The sequence below is a fragment of the Macrobrachium nipponense genome, chromosome 14 (genome assembly GCF_015104395.2).
Source record: "Macrobrachium nipponense isolate FS-2020 chromosome 14, ASM1510439v2, whole genome shotgun sequence".
NCBI lineage: Eukaryota > Metazoa > Arthropoda > Malacostraca > Decapoda > Palaemonidae > Macrobrachium > Macrobrachium nipponense.
In genome coordinates, this window is record NC_087207.1 from 82,951,626 (window position 1) to 82,965,126 (window position 13,501).

Here is a 13,501-nt window from a genome sequence, read left to right on the forward strand (position 1 = left end):
TTAGTGGGGACAGGCAGGGCACCAGACTCACGAAACATAAATTGTTGTCATTACTTGTCTCTAACTTCGATCCTGTAGGGTTTGTGAGCCCATTTGTGGGAAGTGGGGATAGATTGGGATGATGTTTTGTCCAAAGAACAAGAGGAGGAAGCTAATAGGCTACTATAAGAGTTTGTTAATGTGCACATGATGAAATTTAGAAGAGGGATAGTGTTGGGAGAATCCAAACTCCACATTTTCACTGATGCTTTCAGCAAGGCCTATGGCACAATAGCAAATGTTAGGCAGGCCGAAGAAAAGGTTAGCATCCTGACGTCAAAGATGAGAGTGATGCCCAGGAGAGAATCAAAGTCAACCATCCCAAAATTGGAGTTTTAGCATTACTATTGGGTTTCAGATTACGAAACATCTCAAGAGACCCCTGAAATTTCTTGAAGGTCACTGTATGGACTGACAGTAAGGTAGCTATACCAGCCTGGTAGCTAGTAAAGAGGGAAGTAGAAACAATTTCATTTCGAACAGGGTGGGGGAAATTAATTCCATTCAACAGGAATACATCATAGAACTGCAGTACGTGCCCACCAAGCTCAAACCAGCCGATATCCTAACACGAGGTTCTACTTTGAGAGACCTGAGCCAGCCACCAACCACCCTGTTGTATGAGGGACCTGCCTTTCTACATCAAAAGGACCCGGTTGAACCACGTGAGAGCAAGGATGAATCACCCGTCAACAACGAGCCTTGGTTGTTGCTGCCCTGAGTGACACGCGCGAGGAAAGAACCCTGACTCTGCCCACTGCGCTATGGGGTTTAATGGGGAGCAGTGTAGATTTTGTTACCTTAAAAAGAAAAAGAAATCATGAAGTTAGTGTTAAAATTTCAGACATTGCCAAGCAGATGCATTTCACAATTAGTGTATATGGAACAAAGGCACAACTTTCCTACAGTGTGACTGCCTAGAAAATGGTGTGCGAATACCTGCGCACATCAGTAATTTTGTAGCTCAGTTTTAAATTTAATCATGATAGAAAGGATTGTCTATAATAGGAGCAGATTGCCAAATATGAGAATACCAAGAATGAGTTAATACCAGAATGAGTTAAGTTTGGGTTCCTTCGAAAGGACATTTAGTTGTTTTGTATCTTGAACACCTCCACACCACCCACATGCATTGTGGTGTGAATGTTCTAATCACTCTATTACTGCAGGAATGTTGGCATCCGGGATTGAGGGCCATTGGCAAATGAATGGTGGTGAGGTCCAGAGGCAGTATTGCAGCCTTCAGGCCTCTTTTCTGACGACTGACTGACCGAACACTCATGACACGCCCCTTAGACAAAGTCAGGGTGGATCGCACCAACCCCATTAGGATCGAGGAAGGGGTAGGATATCTCCTGATTATCACTTGTCTCACCAGTTGAGCAGTATATTTGGACTTTTACAACAAATTGGATGCTGACACCTTCATACTGCTGTTAAGGAGGTTCGCTGCCAACCACGGATTGCCATTCACAATCTACAGTGATAATCCTATGAACTTCCATGTAGAAAGTAGTTTCCTAAGAGAAGTCTACGAGGAAGATGTGGCCAAACTGTTCAAACGAAAGATGGGGATTAAGTAAGTATTCCAGACCCCCAGGTCACCTTGGAAAGGAGGATTTTCACGAGATTAGTGGGGGTGGTTAAACGTACACTGGCAACAACCCTTTGATGAAACGTATTCTCTAAAGAGCAACTTTGCACCCTCGCTAAGGATACCGAAGCAGTAATCAACAACCATCTTCTTATGTACGCTAGGGATATGAGGGAGGACGAAGTTCTTACTCCCTCGCACCTCATACGAGGTGATGTGATCCGTCTGCCTGACCTCTAGGCAACTGCTACATCAATATTTTCAACTGACAGAAACACTCGAATGGTTCAAGCGATATTGAAGAGAAGGTTACCAGTAGTCGCTCCAAGAGTGGCAATATTGCCAAGAAGGTACAGCAACTGCACTCTGTGCAGGAGACGTCGTGCTAGTCAAAACAGAACAACGAAAACGCAACCATTGGCCCCTGGGAAGGATTGTCAACGTCTACCCTGACGAGAAAGGGGTGATAGGATCAGTAAACATGCTCTTTGAAGGCGAAGAAAATCTACGAGCAGTAGAGCACATCATACCACTGGAGATCAATACTCATTACAATGAATGGGAAGAAGAGAGCCAGGACGAGAATGTAGACAACGCAGGACGAAGTGACTGGAATTAGCCAGAGAGTGATATAGAAAGTGTTACTCGACAGACTGAAAGGGCTGCTATTGAACAGAGAAAGAAAATGTTGGAGTGGATGAAAGACAGATTAGTGTAGTAAGTAGCATAACCAATTATAGGCAACCTGTGAAAGTGTGTAAGTCGAGAAGGGATCTGAAGGTGTTAGGGTTAGTTCACTTTGTTGCTGTGTCTTGCCTAAATTGTAATTGCCTCATGTCCAAATGTACCTCATGTGTTACATAGGGTTAAAGGTCACCCCTAATGAGGCTCTGGAAGGAGCATTAAATAACTAGCTGTCCATGAATTGATGATGTGCATGAACATGATCGAATACGAGCATCCAAGTGTCAAGAGAATCTCTTGATTAACAATGAAATGTACTCCTCCAAGCATGATAATTACCGTTTATTGATGCTAATGCTGTTTAGTAGAATGCTCTATGTCGAGCCCTGATTCAATTACTATTTCCTTGACAGGATTAGAGCATGTATTTGTGTGTATCACCATGTTGCATTGCTATTGCTTTTGATATTGCTTGTGCTGCATATCCATGTTTTATTGCTATTGCCATGATATGGCTTGAATTGCATTTCCTTATTGCATTGCTTGTGTTGCAAATCCATTCTTCATTGTTATTGTCATGATGTGGCTTGAATTGCATTTTCCTATTGCATTGCTATTGCTTCTGATATTGCTTGTGTTGCATATCCATGTTTCATTGCTATTGCTTTTATATTGATTGAATTGATTGCATTTCATGTATTGATGCTATTGTCTATGATATTGCTTGTACTGTATTTATTATTGTATTGCATGGGCATTAACATGATATTTACTTGAATTGATTGCATTTCATTTTTGAGTTGCTGTTGCTTTTGATCGACTTAGGAATAATTCCTTATTGTTGCTATTCTTACTTTAATTAGTCGATTTTGTAGCACAAATCCCATGCTATTGATTACTGCTTCAATCGCTTACATAACTACACCCATTGTTTTCTATGATTCCATTGATTACATTGCTACTGACACCCACTGTGTCTGTGATCGTTATTGCATTGGCCTTGATAATGCCTTGATTGGAGTTGATAATCACAGGGAAGCAGCGAAGGCTTTTTCCAGTGACAAAATTCCAGGATAGCAGGGGCACAGTACACACATTTGAGGACTAATAATCACAGCATGCTACGAGTCATGGGGTACAATTCCGAGTTAAGATAACCTAACCAACGAAGAAATAATCCAACCATCTACGTTGTAATCAGAGGAGATGAGAGATTCCCTCAACACCAACATCACATGCCCTCTCTCCTACCTTCGTCTGATAGTTAGCAAAAGGACGAAGGAGAAGAAACAAAGGATAAACCTCTGAAGTCCCCTTGGTAATTTCCAAAGCGTAAGCGTAAATTTCGGATGAATACATGTCTCGTCCTAACGTTAAAGTGCAAAAATATGCACTAATAAAGATGTTGGCATACCCACTGCTGCTGACCCTTAACACACAGTAGAAAGGCGGCTATCAAGGCTATCACAAAACGTGGGTTTGCATATTAATTATTAAGTCAATTAATTATCAATATCAAACGGTATATACATATTTATTTAAAATAAAAGATTAAAGATCCCATAGGGAAAATTGTAATTAATAGCCAGTCATCAAGAGCTCACAAACATACATCTTCATTGGAAGACAGCTGAAAGCAAAGTGGAGTGTTTACATCTGGCAGGTGGTCCTACCCACTTACCAGATGGTAGTTACTGCCTAACCACCTTTTTCAAGAATTTAACGGCTGTAATTCCAGTTATGCTGAAAGTAATCCTTATGTAAAGGACCAAGGTTTGTATACCGTCGTAGGAACAAAGAAATTTTACACTGGGGTACACCACACGAGTACTGACGTATAACAGAACTTTTCTGGGCAGAGGCCTCCAAAAACAGAAAATCTGCCGCCCTCTGCTACTGAAAAACTTATTAAAAAAGTTGTACTTTACATTCACAGCTTTAATAACTAAATAAAAAATCATTATATCAATTTTGATAATAATTGTTACATTAAACTCCGTTAAATCAACGTTGTACTACTCAATTAAAATTAAATACAGAGATCTGTACTTCCGGTTCAAGCTTCTAGACTCTAGAATAAACCAATAGATTTTTTCCGACGCAAGAAGATGGAGTTACAAGGACAAAAGCAAGTGATAACAAAAAATGTTGCATTGCCTGTCAAAGCTCAAATGGCATCATATGTGGTTGCATATCTTATTGCTCAGGGAAAAAAGCCTCACACAATAGTGGAAGTGCTTATCATACCTGCTGCACTGGCAATGTGTAGAGATATTCCTGGAGAAAAGATGGCTCACGAACTTGAATCCTACCCATGTCAAACAATACGGTTCGTAGGCGAATTCATAAGATTCCAAGTGACATACTGATTCAGTTGATGGAGAGAGTTAAGAATGTAAATTGTGCTTTACAATTAGATGAATCAACCGACATTTCTAGTTCTTCTCAATTACTTGCATTTGTAAGATATAGCTTCAATGGAAAATTGAATGAAGATATGCTGTTTTGCCTTGCGCTAGAAGGAAAGTGTACAGGAGATGATATTTTTATGCATTAGATAAAAAAAACTTCATGAGCCTGGACTTTCTTGGGATCGGTATGTAGTAGGTATATGCACAGGTGAAGCCGGGACAATGTTAGGTAAAAATAAAGGACTAAAAGCAAAGGTACATAATGTGGCTCCTCATATACGTTTTACTCACTGTATTATTATTCATCGAGAAGCTCTCGCTTGCAAAGCCATTGTTTTCCCGAACTTAAAGCTGTTTTTGATACAGCTGTCAAAATCGTCAACTACATAAAATCACGCCCTTTGAATGCCAGGTTATTTGCAAAGACATGGGCGCAGACCATGAAGCATTGTTGCTACACAGAAATCAGATGGCTCTCTAGAGGAAAAGTTTTCACACGGCTGTATCAGCTGAGAGATGAGGTCCTCCTGTTCCTTTCAGGCTCTGAATTTAGTGTATTCATGACTGATAGAAACAACTGGTTAGGAAAGCTAGTGTATTTATCATGCATGATACTTAGAGTTAATCTTTCCATACAAGGCCCAAACACAAATATTTTGTTATTGTTCGACAAGGTAAATGCATTCTCAAAGAAGCTTGAGAGATGGATTTCACGAGCTGAAGAGGTAACACTGAAACGTTTCCTGAACTTGAAGAGTTTGGAGAGGAAAATGATTATATCTGGATAATTTGAAAGCAGTAATAGTTAATCATCTTCAAATCTTCTTAATCACTTCAAAAATACTTTTTAGAAGAATCAGATCTAGAACAGTATGACTGGATACGATGTTCATTCCACTGCTCCTGGAAATCATTTATCATCTGACTTCGAGGAAGCACTGCTTGAAGTATCTTCTATAGAACCTTACGACTCAAGTTTGGGTCAACAACATTGAATGAGTTTTGGATATCAGCATCGGAGGAATATCCTGGTTTAACAAAGGCAGCACTGAACATCTTAACACTGTTTGGATCGACTTATCTCTGTGAAACTACCTTCTCTGCATCAGCGTATATCAAGAATAAATGCCGATTTCGATTGAATGTAGATGATCTGCGAGTTGCAGTCTCCGATATCACCCTGAGACATTTTAGATGTTATGTTCAAAGAAACAAGCCCATTCATCCCATTAATTAAACAGGTTAGATTGTATTGTACTTTAAAATTGTTTTGAAACAAAGCAAACAAACAATCTCTCTCTCTCTCTCTCTCTCTCTCTCTCTCTCTCTCTTTCTCTATCTCTCTCTGACTGACACACACACTCACACACACTTATACTCAACACCAAATATCCTTTTTGTGTTTGTGCATAACAACACACACATATATATATATATATATATATATATATATATATATATATATATATATATATATATATATATATATATTGGTGTGTGTGTGTGTGTGTGTGTGTGTGTGTGTGTGTGTGTGTGTGTTATGCACAAACACAAAAAGGATATTTGTGTGCTGAATATATATATATATATATATATATATATATATATATATCTATATATATATATATAGTGTATATATATATATAGGGTAAAAACCGCATGGTACAGGGGTGGACCATGTACGATCAATGTGTACACCCCAAGAAAAGTACATTATAACGCGTCCTGACACCGGAGTAGAGGTCTTCAGCTCCGTTTCTCACCAACAACAAGTCGCGTCTGATGCCATCTCCGATGTCAGGACGCGTTATAATGTACTTTTTTTGGGGTTGTACACATTGATCGTACATAGTCCACCCCTGTACCATGCGGTTTTTTACCATATATATATTATATATATATATATTATATATATATATATATATATATATATATATATATATATATATATATATATATCATTATATATATATATATATATGTATATATATATATATATATATATATATATATATATATATATATATATATATATATATTATATATATATATATCATATATATATATATATATATATATATATATATCATATATAATATATATATATATAGATATTCATGTATGGATGGTATTTATATAGTTTGTATGTCCTGTTATGTACTTTACTTATTTTGTTTTATAAGTAGTCATAAAAGCAAGATGTATATATAAGTAAAATCTATATCCCACTGAGGCCAAGTAAAAAAGTTTGGGAACCACCCTGTTCTAGAGCATTCTCCCGTTGGGAAATCACACAAAATGGTGTACCTAATAACATATAAACAGAACTTTTAACCGAGTATCGCACATCGCTAAACTTCTACAATCATTCGACGTTCATTGGTACCAAAAACAAGGCATATCTTATGGTAAAACTAACTAAAATCTGACATTAAGAGCCACAATTAGAACCGATTCAGACAGTAGTCTATGCTAGAAAAACATTTCTATACATCGATTCTATTCACTTCATAAAGAAAACGTAAACACCGGAAACTTTAGGCATGACTAAACAGAATTACCAATAAACTAAAAGGCTTCGAATTTATCAAACGTCACACTGGTGTCGGCTGCGTCGCAAGATTCCGCACGATCATTTCCAGAAACTGGAGAGAGAAGGGCGTTACAGGTAGAAAGCGGGCAAGATACGTGATTTGCAACGGACACCCCCAGAAAAGCTTGAACTTGACCAGAAAGAACTTAATAAAAGAAAAAAAAAAAAAAAAACAGCCAAGAAGGAAATGAAGTTTGGAAATGATAGATCAAGAACATCAAAAAGCAAGAAAAATACTAAAAGGCTAGACACAGCGGACCAACCCAGTGATGAAGACCTTCATCATCACCTTGAAGATCTCTTGGCAGCCGAACTTAACAATAATTCTTCTGGCATCTCAGAAGAGGAGATCGAAGGCATAGAAGTTGGTTTCATTGATAAAGTCCCATAGGAGAGAGATTTTGTTCTTGTTGGGATAGATCCAGTAAAATGTAACTAAAGTCTATTATGTAGGTAAATTAATCAGCAATTTAGTTTGAAATTTCCAGGAATTGAGGATAAAGCAACTACTTGTAAAGAGGCAGTAATTAGAGTGCTTCCAAACCTAGTTCAGCCGAGTATTAAAAGCAAGCAGGGTTATTTTAACTTTTGTTTTCCAGGATACAATATTCGTTAGGCCAACTTTAGCATTTATTCTCAGCAAACATCTTGGATTTGAGTCACATTTAATGTCTGCTATTCACCAAGGGAGAGAGCATTTATCATCTTACTTGAAGGTAAATATCATTTATAATAATTGTCCGAATCATCCCATGCTCTTGTCTGAATCATCACTATAGGTTGTTATGATTCGGAAATTTTGGAAATTTTTATTTGAAGATAGATAACTTCAAGTATAGTAAAGTATACGACTTGCCACATTCACTCGTAAATGTAGGATGATGAGGCTGCACACTAACATGCCAAGGATATCACTGCTCCTCAAACTCTTACTTCTAAATGAAAATAAGATATAAAAAGTGTCCGAATAATCCCCTACTGAATAATTTAGTTACAGCTGAAATAAGCTCTGTCGAGGATTAACTACCAATTCGAAGCTCTCTGCCCGGCAATCACAGACTTATGTCTTTGCTTGGATCGGAATCTTCCCATAATGCCCATCTCTCCTGCACCACTTTTCCTGTTGCGAGAATTTTCAGACATATATATATCTCATTAGACTCGTTATCATCTTTCTATTTACCCCACGGTATAACAGAAGTCTGTAGCCTAGTCCTCTGTTCCATCGCACCTGCCCTATCGGCCGCTGCCATGACACAAAATGATTTTCTTCCTACAATTTGAGTTTTGTCTTCAAATATACATATCCTAGTTCGTAAGGGGTTCAATTATTCTTTGTTCACCCCGAATTGTAAATAAATAACAGAAGACTTCGCCTGTTTCCTGCCCATATAGCTCTACTTCCAAAGTAAATCGAAACTTCCTCCTTGATCCAACCCAGCTGTCACGAAAATATTAGTGCACAGTTTTTTTGCGATAAAGAACTCCTTCTTGAGACCTTAAATTTTCCTCCAATTTTCCCCAGTGGCGGCAGAAATGCGATGGTTCTAAATTTCAGAAATGTTTTTGAGTCGATTTATTATTTCACTTAATTTTTCTGCATCACAAAAAATTATTTGATGTTGTGTCTTTTTATTTAGTAGATTATCGAGTTAGTCGCATGGTGGAAAAGTTGAAATCGAACTATAGAAAATGTCTAGTTGGCAGTGCTATAAAAGTGCGAACACTCTGCAAAGAAAACCCGCTAAAAGGCCACCACAAGTGGATAGAAAAGAACTCACCGTCTGCCAGATAGTATAAGTAGTCGACCGATCTAGTGCCTCCTCCTATAGACAGGTACACACCTAGAAAACTTGCTGTGACCATCCACAGACTCAGGCTAGGATACAAAGCCTGCTGGGAAATCGTGGAAAACAGTATCAGACCATGCGAACACTGAGGAAGAAACACAGGAACCACTCCTTCACTACCTGCTGGAGTGCAGGGAAACAGCGCCGCTAAGAGGTGTAACAGAAATAGATTTAAATTCACAAGATGCTGAGCATGCAGCTGCCACAGTCACAAAAACGATCATTGACAACTTAGAAGAGCATGCCCAGATGCTCTACAACCTACCTCCACCAAGGTAATAGAGCTAAAAGTGACATCATTCACCCTCATCATATCCCCTCACTGTAAGGCTCTATGCACATCATCCACTATCATTATTCTAAACTTTACCTACCACTGAAATCCTTCCGCAGGGACCCAAGGGAGTAAAGGGTTGGACAACCCCAACTGCAAAGTTTCTCTAATATTCGAAAGCCTTACATTTTTCAAACTTCTACTTCAATATGACATGATGGCCCTCTTTTACTGACACCATCATCCGTCCCCCTGTTCACTCCTATCTCTACAACTAAAAAAAATAATATTTCCAACTTCACAAACCTAACCATGAACCTAATGAATCTTTTCAGATCACCTACGGGCTGAACAAGGAAAAGGCCCGTGCCAACAAGAGTTGTTGGGTTAATACAACAACAACAACAACATTCGATCGGACGAGAAGCGGTGCTTTCAACGTGGTATTTGCCAACAACATCGATCGCCCTCTATCTTTACTAATGATCTTAGCTTGAGATGGGACGTGAAAGTAAGTTGGGTCTGAGGGCCGTCTACCTGAATGTCAGTTTCCACCAAGCGACCATAACTGAGTACTTATAGAGAAATATTCAATACTTAGCTAGTGCATTTTTTTAACATGTAATTTGATTATCAGTGATCTCTGTGCCGAGGAGATTTTCGTGTTATTGTCAAAGATGAACTAGATTTCAAATGATAAATTTCGTGTTACCTGCGACTACGAAGTCACCTTTTTTCTGTCAGTCCTGATTCCTGATACCATAGTGGCCAGAGCTGCCTGAATTGTATAAATATTTAGAGATAAGTGTAGTAATGAGAGTAGGTATATTTTTCTAACAAAATTTGTAAATTAACTTCATAGTTCTTTCGTCCTTGTGTTGGTAAATCTATTGCCCCCTAACATCGGGCCAGAGAACCCGTCCCTAAACAGTCGCCGTAGAAACTTAGTGATACAACCCATAAGAAGCAGTTCTTCAGGCAGTACAATTCCTGTGTTTTCATTAATGAAAAACTCTCCGCTTTCATTGCAAACTCCAACTTTGTCACCGAACAGCAATGGAAGAGCAGATTAACGTTTTCAGTCCTCTGTAAAACAACAAGGATTAAAACCCGTCTTCACTGGTTGGTGTCATCGACGGGACTTTTTCTATGATCAGAATCTTCAGTTTACTTCTATCGATCCAACTGTGAAGATGTAGGTCTACATTCACCTTAGTCAATCACAAGTGATATAGTATTGTTTCTCCTTGGCTGAGATTTAACTGCTGATGAGAAACTTCTGTCTTACCATCACAGGGACCTCGGTCTCTAGACGGCAATTGAGTATCGTCTGATGTGCATTCAGTCGGCATCTGTTGACGAGTCCGAGTCCTTCATGATCTGCGCTGTGGACTTTTGATTGATCCAGATCAGTCATTACGTTGTTCTATTGTGTTTGCTTACCTGGCTCCTTCAAGAGGACAAGTTCGAACTTAAACTGTCCGGTCGGTCGACTGATGCGGTAAGCTTGCACATCGAGCTTTCTATTTTTCTTATCAGAATCATAGAAGCAATCAGGCTCCTTCCTCTAGCAAAGGGAGGAAGGAGACTGGCAATAATGCAAACCCTTCCCAAAACTTTGCATTAATGCCTCCAACTTTAAAACATTCTCCCCAGTCCTTTTTTGAATGAGTTACGATTCTTCACTCATTTCGAAAAGACCCAGAAGTCTGTGATGTGTATTTCTGGTGATAGAAGTTCACTCTCGACGTGGTTCGGAAGTCACGTAAAGCCGGTGGTCCCGTTGCTGAATAACCACTGGTTCCATGCAACGTAAAAGCACCATACAAACAAACATTCCTCCCACCAATCAGTGAGTCTTCCTTTTGTAAAGGAACTGGGGTAAAGGACCTCAGGTTTGTATAGTTAGGAAAAATACAATTTACTTTCAAAAATTGTGGTATTTACAAGAAAATATCTATAGTACAGACATGACTGCCAAAGAAAAAGATAGCTTATTAAGATCAGATTTAAAGAAAAAGGAGGAAAACAAAGAAGAAGGATGGTTGGTTCATCGGTAAGGGAAATGTAAATGAGTTAGAGATAAGGAAATATAAAAAAACTAGAAATGTAAATAATCTAGAGATAAGGAATAATAATATTTTTGGGAATGTAAATAATTTAGTTAGGAGAAAATAGAACATCTAGTAATGCTAAAAACTCCAAGGTAGGCTGTAGAAGAAGGGAAATTAGTTTTGGGCAGGTGGGTGAAGGAAGTAATTTTAGTAACAATTATAGGCTAGTAGGTTTTAGAGAAAATAGTTGTACGCAAATAATAGGTAAACGGTTAGATGGTAGAAGCCTTTTTATAATGAAAGAAAATGAACAAATAGTGAGCAACACAGAAGATGCATCAAGAAACTAGAAAAAAGCTCATAAATACCCAAGGGCTGATAAAAGCAAAACTAATCGAGCTAGTGGACTTGACAAAAGAAAATACAATTATGTGTATCACAGAAACGACCATTAAACAAAAAAAAAATTGCTATTCCCAACAAGTATCAGGGTGGTTGACTCGATGAGAGATGAAGACGACATCAAAGGAGGAGGTTTATTAATAATGTACAGATCTAAAGGAGAGATCCAGATGAAAAAAGGCAAGTCAGAACACAAATACATTCTACTAGTAGTGGGCAATCACAGAGCAGCAAGATTTAACGTAATCCTAGTCTACATGTCAATTAGTCATAAAGAAAGAAATAAACGAATAATAAGCACCTTACATGTAGCATTAGAGAAGACCACAGATCTGCCTCTGATTGTCCTTGGGGGACTTCAATGGGCATGTTATGGGCGACACAAACTCAGAAACTCAACTTTAACCTTTATTCTGTGTACAGTAGTAGTAGTAGTAGTAGTAGTAGTAGTAGTAGTAGTAGTAGTAGTAGTAGTAGTAGTAGTAGTAGTAGTAGGTTCATTCCTGAAAGGAGTTATTGCAAACTTTAAATACATTATTAAATAACCCATAATATTCAATAAGTCATAACGGCGACATAATGTACCTTAGTACATCTTGCAAAGCTAATTAAATATACTTTTATAAACAAGACACTTTCATTGCCACTTTAAACCTCCTTTGACTATATCACATTTATCATATTTATAGGACAATCAAATGTTAAACGTCACAAATAAACCAATTTACACCCTTTAACGCTTAAATGAATAAGACATAAAGCAAATATATATAAGTTCGTCAAAAAACTTACATCTGTGTGCCCAAAATGAATCCTTTGAATTACGAAATATATACAACTGTACTCCTTGAAGACCTTGCTTGAACTGCCAAAGAGACTTCATAATTTTAGGAAGTGAGATGAAATCGTAATTTGTTTACACCTCTCAACTCTTTAACTACCACTTACAAAAGTAACGACATTGTTTTACCAACTAGATGGGTGTGTTTCTGCATTACATACTCAGCCTCAATAAACAGATTAAACCTGTTTAGTCAAAATATACACCTATTCATGCAGACACAATAAATAACCTTTAAGTTACAATACAAACTCCTTGAATTCAAAACACTTTCATGATTCACATATTCACCTAAACAAAATTAAACATCTTCATAACTCAAATAATATATAATATCAAATGATAGGCCATAAGAACAACATAATATCACGTTACATTTAACATGAAATCCTAGCCTTCAAACTAATAACACTAGCTTCTGAATAGGACGGACATTAACCGAAGAAAGCGTCTTAATCTTGGCACTGCGAATTGTTCCTTTTGTCATCAGTGTATACTTCTATCACTCGCCCCATTGGCCACTGATTCCTTGGCTCAATGTCACTCTTTACCAGACCATCATCGCCAACAATTAGATTTCTTCTTGGTTCATTCCACTTTTGTCTAGTCTGTAAAGTGCTCAAATACTCCTTTCTAAATCTTGACCAAAACAGGTTGGTCAGATATTGAACGCATCTCCACCTTCTCCTCATGTAAACATCATCTTTTTGAAACAAGCCAGGGGGAGGGATCACATAAGATTTTGGAATCAACAAATGG